Source organism: Falco rusticolus, chromosome 15, assembly GCF_015220075.1.
Source record: "Falco rusticolus isolate bFalRus1 chromosome 15, bFalRus1.pri, whole genome shotgun sequence".
Taxonomy (NCBI): Eukaryota; Metazoa; Chordata; class Aves; order Falconiformes; family Falconidae; genus Falco; species Falco rusticolus.
In genome coordinates this window covers 13,026,716-13,041,557 of record NC_051201.1, presented here as the reverse complement: position 1 = coordinate 13,041,557, position 14,842 = coordinate 13,026,716, and the positions used below count along the sequence as shown (strand labels likewise).

General features: G+C 39.3%; 1 long non-coding RNA gene across 9 annotated transcripts in view; it reads left to right on the top strand.

The window, feature by feature from the left end:
- Nucleotides 1-13,770, top strand: part of LOC119157966 — a 28,803-nt gene extending 15,033 nt beyond the window's left edge. For 4 of the 9 annotated variants that reach the window (XR_005107715.1, XR_005107719.1, XR_005107716.1 and 1 more), the window contains 3 exons: nt 432-2,405; nt 4,210-4,397; nt 9,005-13,770. This is a non-coding gene — a long non-coding RNA (uncharacterized LOC119157966). The remainder of the gene's footprint in view (nt 1-431; nt 2,406-4,209; nt 4,398-9,004) is intronic. The other 5 variants (XR_005107720.1, XR_005107717.1, XR_005107721.1 and 2 more) reach the window with 5 other exon arrangements.
- The last annotated feature ends 1,072 nt before the right edge of the window (nt 13,771-14,842 follow it).

Sequence of the window (14,842 nt, the reverse complement as noted above, 5' to 3'; positions counted from 1 at the left end):
GTAGAATTTTAATGAAGAAATGGCATTACTATTCATTATTTATCCACTTTCAAATTGTAATGAATAGTTCTACTGGCAAACACCAAATTTCTGTATTTACAGAAAGGCGGAACATGTGTGGATAATAACACAGTTCAGTATGTATGAAATTCTGTATTTCTATAAATATAGAAATAAAGAAATTATCACCACGACTATTCATTACAATTTGAAAGTGGATAAATAATAAATAGGAATAACATTTATTCATCAAAATCCTCCAAACAGAAAATATTGAGTCTTTCTCAAATAAATCCAGTGCGATATTTCTCTGAGAAAGCTGGCTTTTACGGCAATTTTGTGGGGTTTTTTTCCTTTTGACATTATTTCATATGCAGCCTTTATCCTAAATGCATTTTAAATAACATTAACCCATGTGTTTTCATTAACAGTTGAAATAATATACGGTGGTGTGAAACAAAGCCGACTTGGAGATCCTGTCTTCCCCAGCTGAAGAAACTCCTCGTAGCACCGTTCTGACCATGGGTATCTGCCTCCTAAAAAAAAGATGCTTACACCCACCTCCCCGAATGGTATCACGGGGCGTTCACACATACCTGATGCAGGTGTGTGAAGATGAGGATGCAAATGGAGCACTGTGACCCCCGAGTCACCCACCCAGCTCAGCTCCTGCTGCAAAGCCCGCCGGACCCAACTGCTACGTGCACTTTACAGCCAGACAACCCAACAAATGGAACCCAAACCTCTTCAGCACTGGCAACCTGGCACGTGACATTCTGAAGCACTCAGCGGCACAAGCATGACTACATGGTTTGCCTCTGATGGTTTTTAACCTAATAAGTGCCAATGTATGAAAGAAAATCTAAACTAAGTTTTTCCCACAGCTTAGTTTAACATGACTGGAAAGCAAGCCCGATGGATGTCCTCTGTGCAGTGTCACTCCTGTCCTCCTGCCGTTGCTTTCCCAGTGTCTCCTGCAGAGGTTTGCCATCCCCCTGTCCACAAGGCCACAAGGTCAGTGCTGAAGGCTGAATTCAGGTAACCTAAGCAATATCATCCCTTGAAAATAAACCTAAGGTTTAATTATATATTGTATTAATTACTCTTCAGAAAGCAAAACCTTCAATACTATTTTAATTCCTTCTACTAGTAATTAAGCTCTTTCAACCTAATAAGAACACAGAGATTGACTTTTTAAACTCCAGTGGAGTACAGAGTATTAGAAAAAGGCCTTGCAGATGAATTAATTGACAACTGCCAGGCAAAGAGATGCAGCTTTGGCAGACAATGCTTAATATTTCAGCCCAGCGTAGGCTGACCGTAGGGCTTGGCCAGCTGGTTCAAGTCCCTTGCAGTCTGGGGCATCTCTCACTCTGCTGAACAACAGATCTGTTGTTAGAAGTTAATCCCTTAGTAAAGGAATATTTTTTATAGCTAAGAATCTGAGGTCCTGATAACTCTCACCAAGTTTAATACAAAAGAAATTTAATCTGCTGGTTATGACTTCTTTTATTAATATCCTGCCATTTGATTTAGACCGTGACGTGGAGAGAACACGTAGTTTTGCAGTTAAAAGGAAAAAAAAAATGCCTGGCTTTAGAAGCTGAAAATTACCATCTTATCAGAAGTTTCTGGGCACGCACATCAAAAGTTCTCAGGACAGATGGGTGGAAGAATGGGTGGCTGCATGGATCCATGGATAGTGAAGAGACCAGAAGTCCCAGAAGGATGCACTGTCATTCTCTGCAACTCATCAGATCAGTCACATTTTTATATATTTCCTTTGCAATGTCCATTTTACCAGGCAGAAGACAAATTTCAGTCGACCCTAGATAGGCTTTTCAGCATCCTGTTGCAATGTGACATATGAATGGTGCTGGTTACCTGCAAAGGAACTAATGAGGTAATTTCTGAACAATACTCTTCTGAAGGATCATTAAATCACGGTGAGTACCTTCATGTGATAGTTTGTCCCTCATTCATGTAACAGTGCAGTTTACTGGTGTAGGTTGTCACAATTTAGATGTGGTAATTAAATGTTCAGTTTGACACCTAAGATTTCTGAAGGAAAATATTTTTAACAAAATGAAATAATGTTCAAGATTTACTCATGTTTTGTCTATATGCCATAGAATCTCGACCATTTAGATGCCATTAGTTCCTCTGCTGCCTGGCTAGCCACTGTTGCCTTTGGTGATCCAGCTCGTCTAAACGCTACAGTGGTGGCAGTGCTCTTTGTGATGGTTATGTGAACGAGAGATTACAAGTCTTTAAACACAACATGTGAACTTCCAAGATTTACAGAAAAGTCCTTGTAAAGAAAGAGAAATGGATTCAGCTGACCTCCAAGGGACCAGTTACCTGTACAGTGATGCTGCTGCAAGGAATCGAGACCCAGTTACATGGTGAGGTGTTCCTTTGATTTAATGACATGATGACTACTGTTTAGTGTTCAATATGCACATACTTCTACATGAGTGTAGCCCATTGTGGTCTCTTCCATCCAAGAACGGCAGCAGAAAAAGCAGTCCAGAAAAGTACAAAACTGGTCACAGGACGTTTCTTTTTTAATGCTGTTGTATGTCTAGAACTCAGTTTATTTTGAAGGAAGAAATTTAGTAAGTAAAAACACTACTTACTTAAAACACTACTTACTTTACACAATTTTCACCATGATTTGAGACACTAAGAGGCATGACCGTTATTTTAAAGAAAACCCTTTTGTTTTCAGGAAGTTATATCCTGTTGTATATTGGGTACGGTGTGGGCTGAAGATGTCTTCTGGAAAGCTGCGGGAGGAGTTGATGTTTGCCTGGGAACACAGCCGACCTTGCCATGGCTGAGGGCATGGCAGCACCACAGTCCTCTCCCGGGGGGCTGCCGGGGGGGCCTCCCCAGCCAGCTGCAGGGCAAGTGCTGGCACTGCCAAACCTGGCAGGGCTCTCCTGTGATTGCACCCAAATAGTTTCTGGTTTGTGTCCTGCTCCTGTGTAACATGGAGAGGAAAATCCGAAGGCTGGTGGGCAGGGCAGCGCTTGGGCCTTTCAGCGGCTCTTGCTCTTGAGCAGCTTAAAGCAGGACTTGCTGTTGGATGGAAACCACATCTGCCCAAAAGGCCCCGCTGCATTTTACATGCAGCATTTCAAGGGTTTCCACGTGCTTCTAAATAGCTGAACCAGGTTATAACCCCACAGTAATCCTGGCCTCCCTCCTTCAGGGCTCAGTTATAGGTGATGGCACGTGGTCCTTGCTACAGTCAGATTAGCTTAAAAACATCTGTTTGGCTTTGGTGTTTTGAATCTTTCTGCAGCAAGCTGCTTTTTCTTGCTTTTCAACTTTGCTTTGCTGTATGTAACATTTACATCATGATCTAAAAACAATTTTACACGTAATAAAGTTTAACTATTTGATATTTTTCATTTCAAAACTAAATAACAGACATTTAAGAGAATACTCTTTGTTTTAATGATACACATGATAGTATTTTTAAACACCAAATGACATCCACAGTAAATCTTTTGGTCTTTCTCTAGCAAATACTCTATCAGTGAAGTTTGCCCATATTTACGATTTTTTTTCTTAAGATGTTTTACTGCATTTGGTAGAGCTAACATCTGCTTCTCCAGGGACTCGCCTATTTATGACAATTGGAGATGTTTTTGAAAACTATTTGAATTAAACTTAGCCTGCTCAGAAGTGTTTCCACAGGAGATGACTGTACATATACAGCTTTCACTGATGACATTTGACAGAGCTGTTAATCCCTCTTGACTCTGATGTATGATATCACATTACAGGAGCTGGAGCAATCCAGTGATATATGCACATGCAAAATAACATTTACCGATTAGTTACCGTTTGTTCTGTTCAAAAACAAAAACCCTGAAACAAGGTGTTTCATCGACAAAGGAAGGAGACAACGTTCCCTATTAATATTGCTCTTCACCCCTTGAGGTGATGCTTTTCCTCCTAGATGCAGGGGAAATCCCCACTGCTGTGCCTGGTGTCCAGCAGTCGCTTGGTCATAGCGAAGGAGGATGCACAGGCACCTGCCCGGTCCCCACGTGCACTGGCAAACGCTGCCAGACCCTTCACAGGGCAGTGACAGCCCACATCTCCCCACGCCACCTTCTTCCATGCTGTAGCACAGACTCGTCTTTCAGGCTCCACCAATTTTTGCTTAAATTTCTACTTGCTCCCTTTTTGGAGGCTATGCAGGTAGAGGACGGAGTCAGCCTGATCTCTGCAGGAGTCAGACTTTAAAGGCTGGCCAGACCCTTGGGAGCCATGTGAGCCCTAAAGAACACAGCTCCAGGAGGAGAGGATGCCCATGAAGCTGGTGACAGCCCTAGTGTTTCCCTCCTGCCCCACGGTGAGCAAAGAGTGTTGCAAGACAGGTAAGCAAGCAAGCCATGCGCACAGCTGCCTTTCAGAAGTGAAATGCTCCTGATATTGCTACGGCACCTTCTCCTGGCGCAGGGCAGTGGTGACTTGCTTGCAGGTCCCGCTGCACTGGGCTCCTCCGGCACGGTCCCTCAAACAGCAGCCACATTCTTCCACCATTTGGTCATAGGAATTTTGCCAAGGCTTTTGTTTCAGCCTTCTGCAGAATGAAATCCAAAAGCAGTAATTGTGAAAAGAAAAGCATTTTTGCCAACTGAGTCTGTTATCACATCAGCGGCCATATTCTTGTGTGTAAACTGTATTTTAAAAAACCCAACAAAACACTCCAAAGTGCAAGAATTCTTTTGGGATTGTTACTGATGAAATCTCTTAATTTCTTTGAAGAGTGATGGTCCTTAGAGGATTGCCATAAGTCATAAGAAAAACAAGGTGTTGCAATGTAATGTAACATTATGATTTAAATGTGGTATTGTCTGATTATCATTTCTCTTAAGTGCTGAATTTGCAGTGCCTTTTTCTGCACACTCTTAAGACACCTAACACAAGAAAAAAAAAGAAAAATCTCCAGACGGTAGAAGTGATGCTTCTGCTTTAAAGTGATATTTTTGGCCATCATAAATTTGATTGCAAATATAATTCTAAAGATGACACTATTTATGTTGGAAATATTAAAAAAATATTTACAGTTGTTTTCAAGTCTGTAGATCAAAGTATTAAATAGGGTCTTCCCCCATAGCCTTTCTGGTCTTTTGCTCATATCTGAATCTTTGCTTTTTTGGTCAGAATGAATTATCCATGGCAACATCAAAAAAAAAAAAAGAGGGAAAAAAGAATAATTTTTCTTTGATGAAGTAAAACCATTTAAAGTTGGATGACACGAACCAACGTGGACAATAAGAGACCTCTTCAAGTAAAGAAAAATGTATTGATTCCTGAATATACCATGTCTTTGACTTTGTCTGGAGGGCGTTTCCTTGGTCAAGAAGACCAGGTCTTTTCACTGATTACATATTATCCCTTCTGCTCTTCCATACGTCTAATTATTCCTACAATTAAAATAGATTGCATGATCTTTCATCTAAATCTTTCTCTTTAAGAAAATGAGAATTTAAACCTTAATTTATGAACTCTGATCTTATTAACCTTTCATTCGATTTGCTTCTGTGCCTTGATCTTGTAAACAGGCTATTATACTTGCTGCAATTTTATTCAGTATGTGCTATTTCAAGACACTCTGAAACCTAAAGCTCACCTGCACAACCTAAACATTTTCTGTCTTCTGCATCCTTGTTTAGTGTTCTGAGTCCCATAATTTGCTTCAAGTCTTAGGAAAAAAAATCATTAAACAATCTGCGTTAATAAATAGGGACTTTGTTGCCTTTTTGCCAGTGGTTTCTCAAGAAATCTCTTTCTGTCCAGAGCACACAGCTATTCTTTTTTGCCTCCTCCCGAAGGAATTTGTGCTTTCCCTTCCTGCTGCTGTTTCTTCAGACATGCTTCGTTTTCTTTGTCTCTGCTATTTCCATCAGGCCAGATTGTCTTTATTTCCTTTTTCCCCCCACTGTCTTCATTCCTTTCCTCCTCCTATAGGTATCAGGACCTGAGCTTTTAAAAATCAGTCATGCTGCTCCTTTCCCTCCCTAGTTTTTACTATCTTATTTGTTCATCTTGGTTTATGAATGTTCTGTCCTCTATTCTTTATTCCTTTATTGCAGTCTTGCTTCTTCTTCCTTCCCTTTAATTTTCTAGGATTCTACCTTGTTCTCTGTCTCTGATCTAATTATTGCCTTGGGTTCCTCTCCCTCTGAAATGCCACATCTGCCTTTGGCTGCTGATGGGCACTTCTGCTTTCGTTCTCTTGCCTGTACTCAAGATGAGGGAAGCTATTTCCCAAGGATACATAGGTACTTCTCTCAGAGTCAAGAGCTATGCGCAATTTAGGCTTTTTTTTCCCTTCTCATTGAACACATCCTTACCCATGAATTTTCAGAAGAGACCATTTCCCTCCTCTGTGAGTTGGAGACTTGCAGCTGTCCCAGGGCTTGCTGAGCTGTGTGGTCTTAGGCTCGGAGGACTGCTGGGACTGTCCTAGCTGATGCTCAGCGGGCATCCTACATTAACTGCTATTTACCACTTTTTTTTTTTAACTTGTTTTGATAGTTCCATTGCTGGGAGAAAATAAGTAGCATTACTGGTGTCGCCTGGGTGTTTGCTGAAAGCTGTGGGATGTTGTGGAGGTCAAAAGGTAGCAGCCCACAAATATTGTCCATTGTGGGACAGAGAGCTGCGTAGCTCCAAAAGAAGTTCAGGACTCTGCAAAGATGGAAAATGTTCTGTATTGTAAGATGGGATTTGTGTAATTTCTCTACAAAGCTTGTTTTGTTTAACTTAGTTATCTTAGGCAAAGGAGAAGTGGAGAAGGGCTGGCTGGCTGGTTTGTTAGGTTTGTAATATTTATTTTTAAATAAATTCCAGAAGGTAGGTGCTATAAAAATGAGAAGTTTGACCTCGGAACTATTAAGAAGGAAAAAAAAAAAAAAAAGAAAAGGAATTTTGCAAGAAGAAAAATTCAATAATATGAGAGTTCTAGGGGAAGGCACCATCAAGGGCACAGCCAGGAGAATTAGCCTGCTTTGACTCGGTTGTAACTGACTTCACCATTAGTAGTTCTGACTACTCTGGTTTTACTTTTGCCCAACTATGAGAATAAAAAGCCCATGCTCCAACACGTGCAGAGGGCTGGAAGGATGGAGACAAGTGCTGTGATTTCTCTGAGCAGTAGCATAAGGCTGGGGTTCTACAGGCTGTGTTAAAAGATTGGACTGAAAATACTAAATCAAATATATATGCAGGAGGCATAGCTGTGCTGGATCGGAGAATTTTTCTACTGTTGATTCATTTAAAATATGTCACAAAAAAAGTCGTTAATACAGTGAAGAAACATGTTTTTTCCCTCTGCTCACTATTTGCTTTCTTTGTTTTCTTTCTTTAATTCTGGTGGGTTTTTTTTCATAGTTGCTAGCTGCAAATTCTTTCTCACCAGTCCCTAGGTGCAAACCAAATCAACCTGCCCAAGTAGGCCTGGTTTGGGGATCAACAATTATCTTTCATGATTCATCATTGTATTAGTATGCTGCAAATGTCAGTACTTTGTTTTTTCATTCATTTCCAACGGCTGCATACAGCCTTTTCACACACCGTTGGTTGCACCAGTGAAAATCCACGGTAACCAGTTCATTAAAGAGTGGCCTGCCGCACATGCCTGCATAGACACACCTACACATACACGTATGTGTCTATAACTTTTTATGGGAAGCAAAGCAGGACTCCATCCATATTTCTTGTACAGAGGGGACAGAAGTTAATTTGTAGGTTGGTGAGAGAGAGCTTGTGACACTGCACTCCATTTCACATCAAGAGACATTAACTTGAAATTACTGTTTCCAAGGGAAACACTTATGACTCAAAGCATTAATTTGCATTAGCCCACGATAAGGCTAGCCTGTAAATTGAGTTATTGAAAATAACTCGCAACCATAGCACCAAGGAAAGAATTAACTAGGAATGTTTTCCTATAAACATAAGCTGATATTTTTTTCCAGGTAGTTAAAATACTAAAAGTGTGCAAAATGTAATCAATTTAGTTTCCTAGTAAAGTCATTATTTAACAAATTGTCACTGTGGAAGTAATCAGTTTGGATAAATTTGCGTTGGCTTGGTTTTATCTCCTCACTTTTTAGTTTCATGTGAACAGCCTATTAAAACCTGTGGTTTGGGGCAAGCTCTACATTTTTCTCTTACAGCTGTGAGGACAATGGTCATTCTTTACAAATTTAGTTCAAGGTAATGTGATGTTCCAGCCAATCTGGCAGAAAGATTTATAACTTAGCAACTAGGAGCTAAATTTTTGTGTTGTAAGCAAGTCTGGTCTCAGGCAAATTTCACCTCTTTTAATCATCATGAAGAATATTTAGGAAAATCTCCATAAAATATGGTCTTTATCCTTCGTGTGCTCCTATGATAACCACTCAAAGTGAGTTAACAGTTAGCAGTATCAATAACTGAAATCTACACCAGTGAAATTATTCTAAATCGTTACTGATTACCAGCTGCACATGTACCACCGCTGTTTTAACCACCACATCTCCCCGAGTAAATATAGTCAAGCAGGTTGTTTTTTTTCAATACTCACTCGGGTTTCCATCCTCACTCAGGATCACAGCTTTGATATGAGAATGGGAATGCTTGCAAATTTTCTTCTCTTTAAAAGCTTATCTTTCTTTCCAGGACCTACCTAGGCTGGTACCCCAGAGGGGAAATGCAGACAACCCTGCTGCCCGTGCAGGCATGCCCCATCTCTGCATATACAGCTATGCAAGAGGCACACACCTACCCGATTGCTTCTTGGCCCTCTCCAAAAGCCCTTCACATTTATTAGATCCAAAGTTACTCTGGAAAAGGCAGGAGAAAAACAGTGTGGACTAATTTTCCAGACTAAGAACCTTTAAATCCAGATGCTCTCTCCTTGTATTACATTACCATCTGCACCCATGCCTGTACTGTAGCAGCAATCCTTTTGTTTTCCTTCCTTTCTTTTCAGGCCAACTGAACGACAAACTTTCAAGTCCAGCAGCACAGACATAGCACGGCGGGGCAGTGAAGAGCCTGTGAGTTTGTCCAAAAGACACAGCCTGGAAGGAGGCTGATATACCGATGTACGAAATTATTTCCTCTTCCCTGTGGTAAGGTGGTGCCTGGTAAAGTGCAGGTTGGCCCTTTGGGCTGGAGGGGGTGAAGCCAACCTGCTGAGCTACCCCAGCAGCCAGGAGATCAATGCATCTCTGAATTACAGGCACGGCTTTTCTAGATTAGAAACACAGGATATCTGGTTTTCTACTTGCACACCCATATGGTAAATAATATGATATATATATAAGAGGCAGGTGACAATGTTACATGTGTAGGTGAAGAGCATTAATAAAGCAGCAGCCCCGAGTCTCGTCGTTTCCCGTAGGCACGGTGTATTTTTCAGGGAGCGGAGCATTGCACTGCAGTGCATTACCCCTGCCCTCTTACATCCTGTATTCTATCTGCCTGCCATGCCCGACAGGGCACCCCGCCGTGTATCTCTCAATTGCTTCTCATGAGTAAGGACATTATTTTTGATCCAAACTAATATGTAATTATCTATTTCAGAATGTTTTATTAGGAATTAGGACCCTTTTTATATTTTAACCAAACATATTCATTTCACAGCATGTTAAAAATCATTTTCTCTCTCCTAACTGTGTTTATCCTTTCTCCGTAATATTTCACAGCTGAAGTCCTTTTCTAAGAGAGCTTGAAAAATATTATCTGGTTTTATTTTTTTTAAATTGAGCATATATGGACAAAATCTGTCCTCTCCTTTCTTGTCCTTAGCATTCTAAAATGTACCTGTGTTCAAATATTAAGAAATAAAACAAATATAAATTATGCATTTTCCAAGTTAATTTAAAATGCATTATGCACTGCTTTGTTCTCTGGAATTAGTATTATTAAGGGGACAGATCTGTATGGATTAATTTTGAGTCAGTTTATTCACTTCTTTGTAATTCAGTGGCAAGGATTTCTGTCCCCAGGCATCAAATTAAAATTTTTACTGTAAGTAACACATACACAATATAGAGCTTTTTGTATTGTTTCTTTGTTTTTCTATCAGACAGCGTATTTACATATTGTATTATTTCACAAAACCACCTCTTTAAAAGTAAACAAAACTTCCCCCCCCCCCGAAAATTATTTTAATGTTCCCATTGTCACTGTACCCAACTGGCACCTAGTTCTAGTTCCAAGGGGTTTTACCCTTTCCACCAATAATCACATAATATTTAGCTGTGTCTTCCCCGAGTTCTATCACAAGCTGAATAACCATCCAAGCTCTCTTTCCGTCCAAATATTTTTGGTGGTATTTGAGCTGCTTTTCTATGATTATTTTTTAAAAAACAAGCTATTCAATAATCATTTAAAAGTATTGGTTTATTGTAATAATTCTTTGCACTTCCACGTTTTAAATCTTTATTTTTCCCTAAACTGAGCAAGAAAATAGAGTCTGCTTTCTTAATTAGTCTTCTTTAAACAAAATATCCTTTCATATGCACTAATAAAGACTAAGGATCATTTCTCTCTTGTTTAAATAACTGCTTGCTGTAGTATAAAATTGTAAGAGACATGATGCAGATCAAGATGCTGGCTTGAAGTGGAGAAGAGGAACAAGCAGTGCAATAATAAGCAGATTTTAATGATTTACTATAAATCAGCATTTTTGCCCTGTCAGTGAGATTGAAGAGGCAGACAGCTCCTCACATGTCTGCCTAGCAAATGTCTTCCTGATGAATCATGTGCTCTGAATCACTGATCACAACATTCAAACAGCACATCCAAATAATGAGGAAAACATATACACAGCATTCTTATGGCTAGTCTAAAACTGCAGGAATATGTGTTTTTAGTGGTGTGGTAGTTAAACCCCTACATTGATACTGTGTCTGTTCAGCAGAGGGTAATATAAGGTTAACTATTGATGCCCTAGCTTTGCTTGCACTTGTTAAACCAACAGTGAAAATCTAATCTTTAGGTACTCTGCAGGAGAAAAGAAGGCAAAACTAGACAACAATGTGTATTTTTAAGTATTTGCCAACAGAGAAATGCATCAACTACTTATTGAGAGAAACATCATTGCCATTAATTAGCAAACTACCAAGGCTATTGTTTTATATACAGGGTAGGTCAGATGACCATTATTAATAATTTCAGTTGGTCACTAAGATAACAGTGGTTATAAAACGTTATGTATTCTATGCCATAATACATACTGATCCTCCTTGCAATCCTGTCAAAGGTTACAGGTAACTACATAATTGTCATTAAAATCACCTGCAGGGGTGGGGTGTCACTGACTCAAGTTCTCCACAGCAAACCTCACAGGCATTTAAGGATGCCTTGGATACAGTGAAGACTCTGTGGGGGTGAATGGGATGAAGTGCAGCCCCAAAAGCTCTGGGAGAATTAAGGAACGAACTGCGGAGTGGGGTCTAGTCACAGCCTTCACAGGCAACACTCCCACGAGGAGCAGCGGGGCTTAGAGGTGTTAGACAAAACTTCCCTGAGTAAATATAGGAGCTGACCTACCTCTCTCCTCCTTGGATTCAAGAAGGCTGATAATTTGCCCAGCAGTGATAACTGTGGTAATTGTTGTCCTCGATGGCAGGAGATGTTCTGGCGAGGCTTCCACACTGCTGCAGCGGAGTGAGGGTAAGCCCATTCACAGGTCGGCACGGAGGACCTCATCCTGCAGCTCGCTATCTTGGCTGTTTGTGGATAATATCAGGACTTGACTTTGGCTTCCAGCAGTCTCTGTCCTTTAACCTTTTATTAACAACATCATTTATTCAGCAAACAGTTATGAAAGAAATAACTTTGTGTTAGTAGGAACCTTGGATTTAGAGACTTAAAAAAAAAAAAAAAAGATTATTCCAAGTTTGGTTGTGGTGATCTTTTGAAAGATAGCAACTTGTGATCCTTAGTCTTGCAGACGGTAACTTCTGCATTTATTACTAATTTTCTGTACTGCTCTAAACACACCGTGCATATTTAGTTTAAAATGTGTTAGTACCATTTACATACACAGTATTTGCAGTTCAAGACATCCTTATGCAGACTTAGTGAAAGGTTTTTTTTCTGGAGATCCTGCAGATGTGCTGGCACTGGAAATCCACGGATGGTTTTCCTCCACATCCCTGCATCCTGCTACCTACCTGATGTAGAACCACAACATGTGTTTTTGCAGGAAGCTGCTGTCTATTGTTTGAAGACATGAAATTCAAAGTCCTCATCTTTTCTAGTTTGCACTCAGGGAAAAAATAATAATGGGCTTTTAAAACAATAAAACGTCAATGTATTTTAAACATGACCATGTCAGGCTCAAAAATGTTTTTTCAAAAGCATATCTATTTGTTTAATTTGAATAAGAACATACTTAATTTCATGGTCATTTGGTTAAAGCAGTTATTTTTATTAATGTGTTATTGAGCTAGAAGCTGAGGGCACTGGTCAGTTTGCTACTGTATAACTCACTCGCTTGGAGAATGAAGTCTCACAGCACAAAGGGGAAAACTCGTATGTGCTATTTAGGCACCACAATGGTATATTTGATCTGTGTTCTTATTTTATTCAAAGTAAGGAGGGGAAAAAACAAAATGTTCAGACTGCTGATTTCTGCAGAAAAAATCTGCAAATGAACTGTTCTATTAGCACAAATGTACAAAAGTCTTTAGAACCTCTCTCTTCAAAAGCATAATTAGGTATTTATTTCAGACATACTAACATCTTTGCAGTAGCTAATAAGATGCAGCCCATTTGAATATTAATATAATAAATGATTAAATTAAACAGCAAGATTCAGACTCAGAAATAGCCTTTATAGGTCCCAGGGGGTCACTAAAACTGTATTCCATTTCTTCCTACAGTTAACATAGTACAAGGGACATGAATGCGTAAAGCAATATTTGTCTTATGAAACATGGAGTTTTATATTGTGCTATTCAGTTTTATTACTCCACAGTTTGAAGCTGAGGCCTGTGATGAAGTCACCATGCTGGGACCCAACAGCAACTCTTCCTGTTTCAGTGCTTTTTGGCATCAAAGTGACGCATCGTTGCTTTGGCAGAGGCAAACCTAGTGGCAGGCTACATATAAATAGGTTAACAACGTTGGCATGTGATAAACTAATAAAAACACGTACAGAAAAGTTGTTGTAAAGTAAATGGCTGAGGAATTTTTCATCTGTACATTATTATGTATTTATTATTAATAATATGTACCCAATAATGTGCAGAATTAATATCAACAGTATGAGGATGATAGGTTGGGCTTATTTTTTCCCCCCTGTACACCAGATAAAAGAAAAATAGGCATAGGCGGCAATTATAATTGGCCATTATTCCAATAAAGGTGTTTCCCTTCTCAAATTAGTCCATGAAAACTGCACACTATCCAAATCCCATGAACCTGAGAGGTGTTAATAAACATCTGGTCATGGTTTTTGCTTAATTAGCAACCCTTAGTTTGGACTGAAGTCTGTTTATGTAAAACAAAATACACATACACACACACACACACACACACACACACGTGTGTGTGTGTGTGTGTGTGTGTGTATGCATACTCTGCCCCCCGCCCCCAATAACAAAAAAGAGAGGTTTTTGTTTTGTGAGCCACAGCCCTTCAGCAGTCCAAACCAGCTTCCTCTAAGTGCTCGGTGGGAGAATTGGATTTTTAAGTCTTATCATTTGTCAACACAGCAGAATAAAATGAAAGCTATTTGGATTTGTCTGTTTCTGTTCATTTTACCAGACTGATGTCACCTCAATCAGACCTACAAAATCCCTGTATTTCATTGGAAACAAAATTACCATTTTTAAATGCAAGAAGAAATTGCATACTTACTACAGGTTACTGAAAAATGCCATTTTATTATTCTTAGCATCCAAAATCTTACAGCACCATCTCTCTAAGGAGCAGCATTGGCAGGGAGGTAATGGATAAACATGCAACTGGGCTTGCAAGACTATACTGTCTAAATTAGATAAAAGAAAAGTAGGAAGAAAACTCCGAGATAAGTGGTACAAAGTAAATCAAAACAAATCATCTTACCAAACTTTATTCGCATCTGATACCATTTTTAGAAATTAAGGTCGGTTTTGTGGAACTAATAGGGAGTTACACCTATATATCTTGGGCACCATGACAATGCTTGAGAGGAAGATTTATACACTATGGTTGCAGATGCAGAAGAAAGATATGAGAGATCAAATGGAAGTGCATGATAACAAATGAAAAATGGTCCCCACAGCCCATAAATTAATTGAGAAAAGAAGGTTGTCATTATTTGAACATGCTTTAAAATAAGGTATGGGGTCCAGATGGCAGAGAATAGATAGGCCAACAAAGTTTGAGTAATTGATGACTTAAAAATAAAACAAGATCTTAAAGAAATGAATCACGTTGGGAGAGTTAGAGGAGGAATATTAGATGAAAAAGCACAAAAACTCCTCGAAACTTCAGAGCAAAAATCAAAGTATAGGAAAACAGACACATTTTTTCATGAAGGATCTAAATAAATGTAAGTAATAAATATTTCAGGCAGCAATTGTATCCCCATTAAGGACTCTTTTCTATTGTCATTTCATTAACCTATTCAGCTTTGTTTTCACGATTTTATTTCTCTTTTTTGTGGTCTAAGTTGTTTTGTTGGGTTTTTTTGTGTTTTTTTGTTTTTGTTTTGTTTTTTTTTTAGGAACGAACTGAAAGAAATTAGAAAAGACTATGCTATAAAAATGACAATTACCATTTCTACTCCCATCACTGTTGTTAGCTTGTAAGGTCACTGCAAAGAGCC